The following is a 14345-nucleotide window of genomic DNA, read 5'->3' on the forward strand; positions in this document are numbered from 1 at the left end:
ACCTCGACACTTTACATCTCAAGCTACACAAATAAATACATTATATACATACACATATAATTATTCCACTCACCTTGTATCCAAAACGAAGGTAAGCCAACAAGCTCTTCAACCGTCAATGAAATCATCTATTACATTAACATAAATCAACACTTATCCAAATAGAGCTTCCGACCCGCCCAATCAGACACCTAGTGCAAATGTTCACCACTTGCACTCACAACGTCAATCGTAGGCCTAAATCACCAATAATCACTAAAGCTAGTGACCATGGCATTAACTCACCCAACTACACACCACCAAGTCATTAAATTTGTGCTAGTGCACTTTTTGACCCAAAAACCCATTTTGACCTAATAATGGGTCAAACCCTAAACTTGTAAGTGTCATTCTTCAAATCACTAGTAAATCAAGTTCATTAGTGAACCTTAACCAAGATTTACTCATATAATTAACAATTTCCTCAACTAACTCAAAATCACCAATTTTTAGGTTACTTACATTTTCACCCAACCCATAAACCCCCAATTTCACAACCACTTAAGGTTTGGTTACTAGCAAGAACCAAATATGAATACTAACACAATTAACTTACAAAATTTGATTTAGAGACTTACCACAACACTCAATAAGATGTTAGGAGGTAGAAACACAAAGAATTTGACCAGATCTTGCAAAAAACCCACTTCAAAGCTTCACAAACCTACTTTCTCTCACTACTCTCTCTACTTTATGGAGAAGATGATAAGGTTGGTGAATGAGGTTAATGAGCCTCATCCACCCTTTTGATAGCCTTAAAACCGGCCTTAAGTGAAAAGTCCACAATACCCTTCCTCAAAATTAAATAAAACCAAGGAAACTTCACAAGGCCGCAGTCGCGCCGCGGGCTCTTTGGCCGCGTCGCGGCCCAAAACTGAAAAGGAAGCCCGCCAGCAATATATACATATATACAAATGTACATTTTGAACTTGGGTCTTACAATTAAGGTAATTTTTGTGTATCTTAGAAACTATTATACACAACATCCTGACCGCATCATATAGGAACTTTTTAGCTGATTCCTTCTTTATTGGGGGGGACTAGCATCGAAGAATTTTGGATTTGAAATCCACTTGAGGCATTCGAGATTGCCTTTTTTCCACCGACACGATATCCATTCAAAGGCTTTAGAAGGAATTTCGAAGATTAAATTTGGAATACTTGCTCGATCTTTCCCGAAAACAAAGTTGTTCCGATTTTTTCAAATGGTGTATCCCGTAACCCACACTACTACTTGCCAAACTGAAGAGCCCGTATAGGTATTTAAGCTCCGATTTGATGTTGTGAAGGTACTTAGAAGATTATCAGTATTTAAGCTCCAATTTTGTATCTGAAGAAATTTATTCAACAACAATCAGATCAAAGTAATTTGATCAACACCAACAAATCATCAAAAATACTTCATTAAACTGAAGAATAAAAGTGACCGAGCAAAGCCCAAACAAATACAAAAAAAATAAGAACACTAGCTTCCAATTACACAGAAAAATCACTCAATGAATTATCACCAACAGATGATAATCATTCACACACCAAATATGACAAACCCTAGATGATAATCGGGTGCCAGAGAATAAAAAGAAAAGATAAAAAACCCTAAATGACTACTGTTACAATATATAGAGAAAACTTTGGCTTAATGTCATATTTGGTCCCTCACAAATAAAACACTCAAACTTCTGCCCCAATTCTTCATGTATTTACCTGCAAACACATCAAATACAAAACAAGCACAAATAATATTCCAAGTTAGATTGAAATTTATATCTTACTTTTTGAACATGCCCCCTCAATTTGATCTTGGAATAAATCTACAAGTCCAAGCTTGTCACAAAAATAGTTATGAACTTTAGAGCTTAATCCTTTAGTAAAGATATCCGCTGTTTGAATACATGAATCAATCTTAATAGTTTTCACAACACCAGCAGCAACCTTTGTGATGACCCGGGAATTTCCGACCAAATTTAAACTTAACCTTTATATGAAATTCGACACGATAAGCAAAATCTGTAATGGTAAGTCTCGAAAATTTTAGAACTATGTTCATATAACCAATTACCTCTGACCATGTCCGACGATTCACGAACAGCTAATTACAAATAATTATATATAGAAATAAGTGTCTATATATATAGGTATATATATCTATATATATAAATATAAACAAAATTATATATATATATATATATATATATATATATATATATATATATATATATATATATATATATATATATATATATATATATATATATATATATATATATATATATATATATATATATATGATAATTCAAAATAATAACATTTAATCATTTGAATTAAGAAGTATTATTATTGAGTATTGTCATTATATATATATATATATCATATAATGAATAACATGTAATGTTAATAACTGATATAATAAATTTAATTATAAGTTAAACTATAAATTGTTATAATAACGATATTATTACTTTCAAATATTAACATCTACATTAGTATTATGAAAATGAATATAAATATAAATTGTATTATTATGACTAATATTATTGTAATTAGTATTATTATTAGTATAATTAATAATATTATTATTGTCATCATTATTATTATAGTTATCAACATTATAATACAATTTAAAATGGTTATCATTAATAATATTATTATCATTTTTATAATTACTTTTAATCTTATAAATATTAGTATAATTTTGATAAAGTTATTATTAATATTATAATTTCTAATATTATTATTACTAATATTCTTATTAACAGAATTATATTATTAATTAATATCACATAATTTAATATAAGAGATATATAAATAACTAAACATAATCACAAATATATAAAGATATATATATATACAGATCGATATAGATTTAGTTCCTTGTCATGATCTTTATTATATATTATCATTATTAATATAATATCAATAATACATTTAATAATATTTGTAATTTATTTTATAAACTATAAGTTAAAGCAGGAACGTACAATCTGTTTCTAGTTGCTTTTAAACTATTTCTGATTTACAAACTCGTACAATCAAGGTCCAATAACATCCAAAATATGTTAGAAGTAGTACAAATCAGATGCATTTTTTTTCTAATATGTAATATTTTTTTTATTTATTCCGCTGATTTAAATTCTTGTCTAGAGTTTGTTACCCGTCCAAATCCATCTTCAATACAAACAAATCATCTTTACAGCTTCAATTATTTCACTTATTATCCATATATAATGATTCATCTATCTGTAACTCGAAATATAAAAACAGAAAGCTTCAGTATATGAAAGTCACCCTCTGTTCCTGTTTTTATTTTCAAATAAATTGATTTCGAATCAATTTTCAAAAATTATAAATGCAATGGTGTTTTAAATCTTCTACTCAAGCATTCTGCAAAGTTTCAAAAACCAATTCTTTATATCGAGTTCGAATTCTCGAGTCAAAGTTGAAGTTTTAAAAGTCAACTATTTTGTTCTTGGGTAAAATTCGAATTTGTTTTGAGGTTTTAGTTCAAATGGACGAATCAGATAGTTTCCATGAACGATTCCAAACACAATTCATGTTACAATCTTTGTCTCAAATGCTTTAAAAATCGAAATAGGTGTTTGAGTTGTTTCCTCCCACTCGTCGAACAGCATTTTGCTGTTTTTTTAATTTTTTTTGATTAACCTAATTTAATCATTTGGGATGTTTCTGAGTCCATTTGAAATCTTAAAACTAGTAAACAACTTAATTAAGATGATTATGGTATACTTTGGTCGAATGAATTTAAAGAAGAAGGAGATGAAGAGAATGGAAACAGAAATGGGTTAAATTAGTTTGAGTTTAGAAATAAAACAGAAAAGCAAGCCGGTTCAGGTGGCTGGGTGATGTGTTGTGTAACCTAGAGGTCTCGGGTTCGAGTCCCCAATGGGACTGTATGAATTTTTTTTTGAGGCAATTTCCTTTGAGGTAGTTTTCCATTTTTCCATTTTTCATTACTATTATTATTGTTATTATCATTATTTAGATTATTATTATTATTATTATTAGTATTATAATTACTAGTAGTATAAATTAATACTTACTATTATTATTAGGATTTAAGAAAGTGAATTATTATTAATGTTATGATAACTAATATTGTTGTCATTACAAAGTATTAACATTTAGTATAATTATTATTATTATTATTATTATTATTGTTATTATGATTATTGTTATTATTAATTAGTGTTATTATTATATGTATTATGTATTATAATTACAATTGTTATTGTCAAGTATTATGAATATCATTATGGTTATTATTATTAATATTATGATTATTAGGAGTATTATTATTATTATTATAGGTATTGATCTTAAGTAGTATAATTATTAATAGTATCATTTTTAATAAGAATCCTATTATTATTAGTATAAGTGTTATTATTGTTATCATTAAGGATTATCATTATTATTAGGGAATATATTACAAGTTATCATTTTTCTCATTAATATTAGTACTAGTATCACTTTTGTAACAATTAGTATGATTATTATTATTATTATTATTAAACAAAGGTATTGTTATTAACAATACCTTTATTAATATTATCATTTTTAATAATGTAATTATTATAAGTAAATCATTAATATCATATCTACCAAAAACAATAAAATTTATATTGTTGCAAGTGCTATTATTAAAATCATTGTTATTATCATTATATATTTTTCACTAATATTAACTTAGTATATTAGAACTACTGTTTTGATAGACAAATTATATATATATATATATATATATATATATATATATATATATATATATATATATATATATTTAACACATACAACATAACAAAACTTAAAATCATTATATATATATATATATATATATATATATATATATATATATATATACAAAATGAACATATAAAACATATATATATTAAGAACATAAAAATGATATAACTAATACTTTTATATATATATACATATATACGTGTTCAATTATAAATATGAATATTAATAAATATACAAATGTTTTAGGTTCGTGAATTCGAGGCCAACCCTGCATTGTTCGGTTGTTTAATGTCGATATATGTATTTTTACTACAAAATACATTAGGTGAGTTTCATTTAATCCCTTTTTACTCAATTCATTTTTGGGCTGAGAATACATGCAAATGCTTTATTAAATGTTTTACGATATTATATGTGTGAGTTTCATTTACTCCCTTTTTACTCATTACATTTTTGGGCTGAGAATACATGCTGTAACGACCCGGAAATTTCCGACCAAATTTAAACCTTAACCTTTATAGGTTTCCGACACGATAAGCAAAATCTGTAATGTTGAGTCTAGAAAGTTTGAAATCTATGTTATGTAATCAATTACCCTTTGACCATGCCCGACGATTCACGAACCATTGTGTGTATGTAAATGTATAATTAAATATATAAATATAAAAGTGTATATATGATTTTTTTTTTGTTAATAAAATAAACTTTAATCAATTGAAATTAAACATATAAAATAAATAGATAGGAATTATAATACATGTATATTATTATTAATATTATTTTTATATATAATACATAAATATGATATTTATTACAATTGATTTGTTATATAATTAGTATTATTATTATTAGTATTAAAATTATCATATTATTATCTCTATCAGTATTATTATTGTCAATATTAATATTAATATCTGTATTGTTAATTGTATTATATCTAAAATAATTATGTATATATATATTATATATATAATTTGATATGAAAAAGTAATTGTATTATTATTGATATTATAATCATTAATAATATTAACATAACTAATAAGATTAGTATTATGATCATTTTATTATCATTATTAGTAACTAAAATTTAAGTTTATCATTATTAGTAATAAATATTTTATTTATTATTAATAGTCTCTTTAATAATAATATTATTATTAGTATTAGTAACAACACTAATCAAATTTAAGAGTTAGTTATAAATATATATATATATATGTATATATATAAGGTAAATAAATACTGTTTTAAAAATATAAATACATATACAAATATTGATATATAAATATAATTATGGATATTTATATAAAAAAAAAATAAAAAAATAAATAAATACAAATGCCAGCAGATGTCACGCAATATTTTATCAGATATTTTTTTTCTTCTCCTCACTGTGTCCTCGTGAATACTTGTCCGTAATATCAGTATATATCGGATCCTCTATTGTTAAAAGAAATCAGTCGAGTTCACCATCATTTAGCCGCTATAAATCGTAATTGCAGATATCTGAAAAAAAAAAATAAAAACAAACGAGCTTTATCCTCTCTGTACGGTTACATTTTTTTTACCCAAACCCTGAATTTGAACGTTTATGAAAAATCTATATATGTAGTTGTGTTAGGAATATTTTATGTAATGTTTCTACAAGGTTTCAAAATTCAATTCCATTTATCAAGCTTTAATTTGTGAATTAAAGGTATTTTTCTAAAAAAAAATCAATTTTGTGTTCATAATCAAAATTCGAATTTGATTTAATGTTTCTATTAAAAGTAACGATCCAAACAGTTTATATGTACCAATTAAAACATGTTTCATATTATATGTTTGATCTAAAACTTCATTAAAATCAAAAAGCAAATTTTTTTTTAAAAGGTAACAGCGACGAACAGATATGTTTGGTTTTTTTTATTTATTTTTTTTTTCAAAAGGTATAGGGTCAGATTATACTCGAATTGAGAGTCCTAAAAACGTTTAGATGTCTGAATATCAAGTTGGTGTGATGCTGGGTCGATTTGAATTTTTGATATTGATGAAGAAGATGATGACACTTGAAAACGGTTTAAAAGATATTAAGTTCAATAATATATCAGATAAGTAGAAACAGAAGAGTGGTAAGGGTGTTGGTTTATGAGCGAGTGGTCGCGGGTTCGAGTCCAAGGGAGGATCTTTTCTTTTTGGAATTCTTTTTATGTGAGGTAGACTTCTTTTACATTATTATTATTATTCTTATCATTAGTTTTGTAAATATTATTATTAGGAGTATTATTATCATTATTATTATTAATTTTATTAATATTATTATTATCATTATTATTATTATTATTATAAATGAATTGTTATAAAAAAAAAAATCTTTATTTCTAACAAAGAATTAATATTTAGGATTACTATTATTATTATTATTATTATTATTATTAAAAGTATTATTAATAAGATTGTTATAATTATTATTATGTATTAAGTACCAATATCAAAAATTATTATTTTCACAACCATTATTATTAAATTATTTATTTTATCAAAAATCACTAATATTATCATTTTCATTAATATAATTATCATAACCGGTATTATATTATTAAAGATTAACATAACTATTATTAAAAATATCACAACTAATAATGTATATAATTGTTCGATTACAATTACGTGTGTTAATATATATACGAATGATATAGGTTCGTGAATCCAAGGCCAACCCTGCACCTGTTAAATGATGTTATATGTATTTTTACTACAAAATACTGTATGGTGAGTATATAGTCCCTTTTAAACTTTAAATATTTTTGGGATGAGAATACATGCGCTGTTTTTATAAATGATTTACGTTATGGACACAAGTGATTAAAAATGATATTCTGCGGATTGATGTGCTAGGTAATTTAGTTATATGTTATAATAGCATGTAAGCGCGAATCCTAAAGATAGATCTATCGGGTTTAACACCCCCATCCAGTAGGCTGCACTAGACATAAGAACTAGTGGGCGGATGTTTAGTACTTCGAGGATTATTTATACACTTGCGAGTGTACATATCCATCTTTGCGAAGATGACTTATTATATTATTGTTAAGGTTGGTTACTGAGGCCTCAACATAAGCAGAATGGTTTTATACACTTGCGGGTGAATTATGTTTATAAATATGAAATCTTGTGGTCCATAGTTATAACGCTGCTAGCATCAAACCTATATATCTCACCAACTTTATGTTGACATTTTAAAGCATGTTATTCTCAGGTACGAATAAAGTCTTCCGCTGTGCATTTGCTCGTGTTAAGAACATTACTTGGAGTCGATCATCGCAATGGAACCAGATGTTGTTGATTTCGTCCAGGGGGATAAGGACAGGTCATCACACATGCGCTACTTTATAAATGTTTTACGAAATAGACACAAGTACGTGAAACTACATTCTATGGTTGAATGATCGAAATCGAATATGCCCCTTTTTATTAAGTCTGGTAATCTAAGAATTAGGGAACAGACACCCTAATTGACGCGAATCCTAAAGATAGATCTATCGGGCCCAACAAGCCCCATCCAAAGTACCGGATGCTTTAGTACTTCGAAATTTATATCATGTCCGATGGAGGATCCCGGAATGATGGGGATATTCTTATATGTATATTGTGAATGTCGATTACCAGGTGTTCAATCCATATGAATGATATTTTGTCTCTATGCATGGGACATACATTTATGAGAACTGAATATGAAATCTTGTGGTCTATTAAAATTATGAAATAATTATTTATGTTAAACTAATGAACTCACCAACCTTTTGGTTGACACTTTAAAGCATGTTTATTCTCAGGTATGAAAGAAATCTTCCGCTGTGCATTTGCTCATTTTAAGGATATTATTTGGAGTCGTTCATGACATATTTCAAAAGACGTTGCATTAGAGTCATTGAAGTTCATCAAGATTATTACTAAGTCATTTATAGTTTAGATATATTATGAAATGGTATGCATGCCTGTCAACTTACGATGAAATGAAAGTTTGTCTTTTAAAAACGAATGCAATGTTTGTAAAATGTATCATATAGAGGTCAAGTACCTCGTGATGTAATCAACTGTTGTGAATCGTTTATAATCGATGTGGACTTCGTCCGGATGGAATAGAACGGGTCCTTTCAACCTTCTCTCTGATAAAATGAACATCAACTTCCAAATGCTTAGTTTTCTCATGAAAAACTAGATTAGCAGCAAGTTGAATTGCAGATTTATTATCACAGTACAAATAAACAGGTAAATCAGTTTTAATTTGCAGATCTTTTAAAAGTTTCAAAATCCACATAATTTCACAAGTAGCATTACTCATTCCTCTATATTCAGATTCTGCAGAGGATCTAGAAACAACATCCCGTTTTTTACTTTTCCATGAAACAAGAGAATTACCCAGAAAGATACAATATCCATTCACAGACTTTCTAAGAAAAGCAGATTTAGCCCAGTCAGCATCAACAAATGCAGTCAAATTCAAATCAAGTGACTTAACAATAGAAACACCTTTTCCAGGTGAGAGCTTAAGATATCTTAAGACATGAAAAGCAAGTTTTAAATGACTTTCTAAAGGAGAATGTATGAATTGACTCAAGCAATGTACAGCATATGCAATATCAGGTCTGGTCATTGTTAAGTAAATTAACTTTCCCACAAGTTTTTGATAATATGTAATATTCTTAATCCTTTTATCTTTGACACTGCACTCATTATTCAAAGCAATATTTGCTTCAATGGGTGTAGACAAAGGTTTACATCCAAGCATTCCAAATTCTTGAAGTAATTCAAGACAATGCTTTCTCTGATTAAGACATACACCATCTTTTGTTTGAAGAACTTCAATTCCTAGAAAGTATTTAAGATTTCCCAAGTCTTTTATTTTGAAATTAGAACTTAAGTATGATTTAAACTGTGCAATTTCAAGTTCACTATTTCCAGTGATGATAATATCATCAACATACACTAAAATTGCTAAAAATAAACCATTTCCAGATTTAGTGTATAATGAATAATCATTAGTGCTTTGCCTAAAACCATTATCAATTAGAACAACAGTCAACTTCTCATTCCATTTTCTAGGGGCTTGTTTCAAGCCATAGAGAGATTTTATTAATTTGCATACTTTGTTTGGATCATCATTAAAGTAACCTTCAGGAGGTTTCATGTAAACATCCTCAATGATTTCACCATACAAAAAAGCATTGTTTACATCAAGTTGATGTAACACCCAACATTTGTCAATTGCAAGAGCAATTAAACATCTAACTGTTACCATCTTAGAAACAGGAGAGAAACAGGAGAGAAGGTTTCTTCATAATCTAAGGCTAAACCCTTTAGCCACAAGCCTTACTTTATATCTTTCAATCTCTCCATTTGACTTGTATTTAATTTTATAAACCCATTTAGAACCAATTGGTTTTCTACCAGGGGGTAGATCAACCATAATCCAAGTGTTATTTCTGTTAAGAGCACAGATTTCCTCATTCATAGCATTAACCCAATTTTCATCTTTTACAGCTTCAGAATAAGTATTAGGTTCAATACTTTTATTCAGATTGGAAACAAAACAATAGTTGTCAGAATTTAGCAAAGAGTAATTTACAACTCTATTAATCCCATACTTAACTTTATCATCAAGCACATAATCATTAAATCTTTTAGGAAGCATTGCTGTTCTATCAGACCTTCTAACAGTTGAAGTCTCACCCACTTGAGTATGATTTAGATTTTGATTTGTACCCTCAGGGATATCACTAGTGTCATCAAGTGTTGCACTTTGATCACTCTCAGTTCCAATACTTGAAGTATTATCATGAGAATTATATGTGTCATCACTTACTTCAGTGTCTCTCCCTTCATCATTAGGACTTTTAGAGTCTTGATTTTTAAAAACAACATCTTTTTTAGAATAAAGATCAAAAAAGTTTAAGTGAGTTACATCAGAAAGCTGATCAGTAGTTTTAGAAGCATTATCTTTTTTAAATGGAAAAATTGTTTCATAAAATTTCACATCCCTTGAAAACATGACTAATTTTGTATCAAGATTATAAAGTTTATAACCTTTTTTAACAGAAGAATATCCAATCATAACACATTTTTCAGCTCTACTACTAAACTTATCATGAATGTTTAAAACAATAGCATAACACAAACAAACAAAAACTCTAATGTGAGAGAGACTAGGCTTATAGCCAAAAACACACTCAAATGGGGACTTTCCAGCTAGAACAGCAGTTGGCAACCTATTAATCAAATACACAGCATTCAATACACATTCAGACCAAAAAGTAAGAGGTAACCCCCCTTGAAACATAAGACTTCTTGCAACATTTAAAATATGTCTATGTTTCCTTTCTACAATCCCATTTTGTTGTGGTGTATAAGAACAAGATGTTTGATGAACAATTCCTTTTGAATCACAGAAACTTTAAACATTTGAATTAACTCAGTTCCATTATCAGACCTTATGATCTTAATTGAAACATTAAACTGATTTTTAAGTAAATTATAAAACTGCACAAGATTATCAAATACTTGATCTTTAGATTTTAAAAGATAAACCCAAACAGCTCTTGAAAAATCATCAACAATAGTGAGGAAAAATTTAAAACCTTCTCTACTTTGAACTTTGTAGGGGCCTTACAAGTCAAGATGAATTAATTCTCCTAATGATTTTGATTTATGTTCACTCAAAGGAAAGGGTTCCCTTGTTTATTTAGCTTTATGACAAATATCACAAGGATTATTATTAACAGTTTCTCTTATATTAAGATTTGATTTCAAAACTTCTAAAACTTGACTTGCAGGGTGACCCAATCTGTGATGCCATAATCTTAATGACACGGCATTTGAAACAACATTTGAATTTTTAACAATATATTCACCTTTTTTAAACAAATATAGACCATTGATTTCATCACCAATCCCCGATGTCATGTTTCCCTTCAAATCCTGAAGATAACATCTATCTTTATCAAAACCCACAAATATATCATTGTCTTTTGTAAGTCTGTTAACAGACAGTAGATTGACACAATATTCAGGAACCAGTAACACATTATTAAGAACAATTGAATTATTAAGTTGATATTTTCCAACCTTTTGAATTTTGGCCTTTGTACTATTGGGATGACCAATAGTGATATTAAATTTTGAAACATCAACTTTTTCAATTAAGTTATGTTCAGAGCAAACCATATGTTGATTTGCACCAGAGTCAACAATCTAGTTATTAATATGTGTTAAAGGTTTATTTATTAGATTTGAACAAAAGAACTTAGTAATATTCTCATTAAAGTAGGTATTGAAGTTATAAAACCCACCAGCCATAGCAGTGTTTACTTCATTTGCAGGTTCTTTGTCATTACTAATTAAGCTCATAATCTTTTGAATTTGTTCTTCAGAAAAAGGAAAACTGGAGCTTTCACTGTTACTAACACACTTATTTGAAACAGAATTGTTAGTATTAGCAACAAACTTTGGAGCAAATTGGTTAAAAGGCTTTCTCTTATACCCAGGAGGGTATCCTATGATTTCAAAACATCTCTCAATAGTATGCCCCATCATACCACATTTTGTACAATGCAAATTAGTGTTAGGACCTCTTGGTCCTTTTTTAAAACCAGAATTATTATTTGTCTTAGCCATTAAAGTTGAAGATTGAACAGAATTATTGTTATTACTGGCCTTAGCCATGAAATTTGAGGTTTGAACAACTTTTGACACATCATTGGTAACAATTCCTCTATGAGATTCTTCCATAGATAAGATTGCATAAGCAGTCTTAACATTAGGAAGAGGATCTCTTGTCAGAATGTTACTTCTAATTGGTTGATACACATCATTTAGACCCATTAGAAATTGCATTAGTTTCATTAATTGATTATGATCTTGAAACTCTTTGTTTGCTTTACATGTACATGTTGGTAGTTTGATGAGGGCATCAAACTGTTTCCATAAACAATTTAACTTGTGATAATATTCAGACAAACTACTTTGTCCTTGAGTAAGTGAATTGATTTTATGATGAAGATTAAATGTAATAGAGCCATCTATCTTATCATATGTTACCTTTAACTCTTGCCACACAACAGCTGCATTATCAGAAAAGATTTGTCCTAAATATAACTCATCAGAAATAGAAGTTAAAATCCATGTTAAAACTACAGCATTGCACCTATCCCATTGTTGAGCAAGAATATCATCTTCCTCATATGTAGCTCTTTCACAAGTTCCATCAGCAAAACCTTTTTTATTTTTAGTATTTAAAGCCAAAATCAAAGCTCTACTCCAAAGATTATAATTTTCTGTTCCTTTAAGTTTAATTGAAATCAATGAAGTACCAGAAGTATCACTGGCATGAAGATAAAGTGGATCTCCAAAATCAAGTTTATTTATCAAAGTTACAGAATCTTCTATATCAGCCATTTTAAAAAATTGATAAAACTTGCCAAAGACTAATAACAGAAAACAAATACAAAGCAGATATGCAAAGAATACACAAATATGTAGTACCAAATAAGCAGATAAGCAAGCAGATATACAAATATGCAGAACAATCAATAAACAAATAAGTAGATATGCTGAACAAATAAGCAAATATGCAAAGAAATATCTAAAAGAATACCAGTGCTTGATCAGGTTTCCATTGATTTCAAGAATCAAGGTCAAGAGTTGGGCACTGGATTCTTATACTACACAAATCAGATATGAAAAAAAAATGCAGAAAAACAAAATAAACACAATTATAAAGAAAGAGAGGTCTTGGCTATGGTCCAAGTGTGAACACAGAGGGCATTTTATTCTTCTTAAGCAAGAAGAACTCTCTGGTCAAGTACTTGCCACAACACAAGTAGGTTTAGATTATACCAACACAATCCACACTCCAGATATCAAGAGCCACCAACAGAAACCAGCGGAAGCATGAACAAGATCCAATAACACCAGATCTTAACAATCTGAAGCAAAACCCTAACCCTAATTTCCTTGAATCAGAAAACTAGAGTAAAACACCAGATCTTATTGATCGAAGAACTTAAATCACCCACAGTCTTTGTCGAACCCAATAGAACACCAATCAACCAGAATATTGAATCGAAACCCTAGAACAATTGAAATACGAAGAACGACACAATAACACTAGATCAGAGACGCCTACGCTCTGATACCATGAAGAAATTTATTCAACAACAATCAGATCAAAGTAATTTGATCAACACCAACAAATCATCAAAAATACTTCATTAAACTGAAGAATAAAAGTGACCGAGCAAAGCCCAAACAAATACAGAAAAATAAGAACACTAGCTTCCAATTACACAGAAAAATCACTCAATGAATTATCACCAACAGATGATAATCATTCACACACCAAATATGACAAACCCTGGATGATAGTCGGGTGCCAGAGAATAAAAAGAAAAGATAAAAAAAACCCTAAATGACTACTGTTACAATATATAGAGAAAACTTTGGCTTAATGTCACATTTGGTCCCTCACAAATAAAACACTCAAACTTCTGCCACAATTCTTCATGTGT

The sequence above is a fragment of the Rutidosis leptorrhynchoides genome, chromosome 1 (assembly GCF_046630445.1).
Source record: "Rutidosis leptorrhynchoides isolate AG116_Rl617_1_P2 chromosome 1, CSIRO_AGI_Rlap_v1, whole genome shotgun sequence".
Lineage (NCBI taxonomy): Eukaryota > Viridiplantae > Streptophyta > Magnoliopsida > Asterales > Asteraceae > Rutidosis > Rutidosis leptorrhynchoides.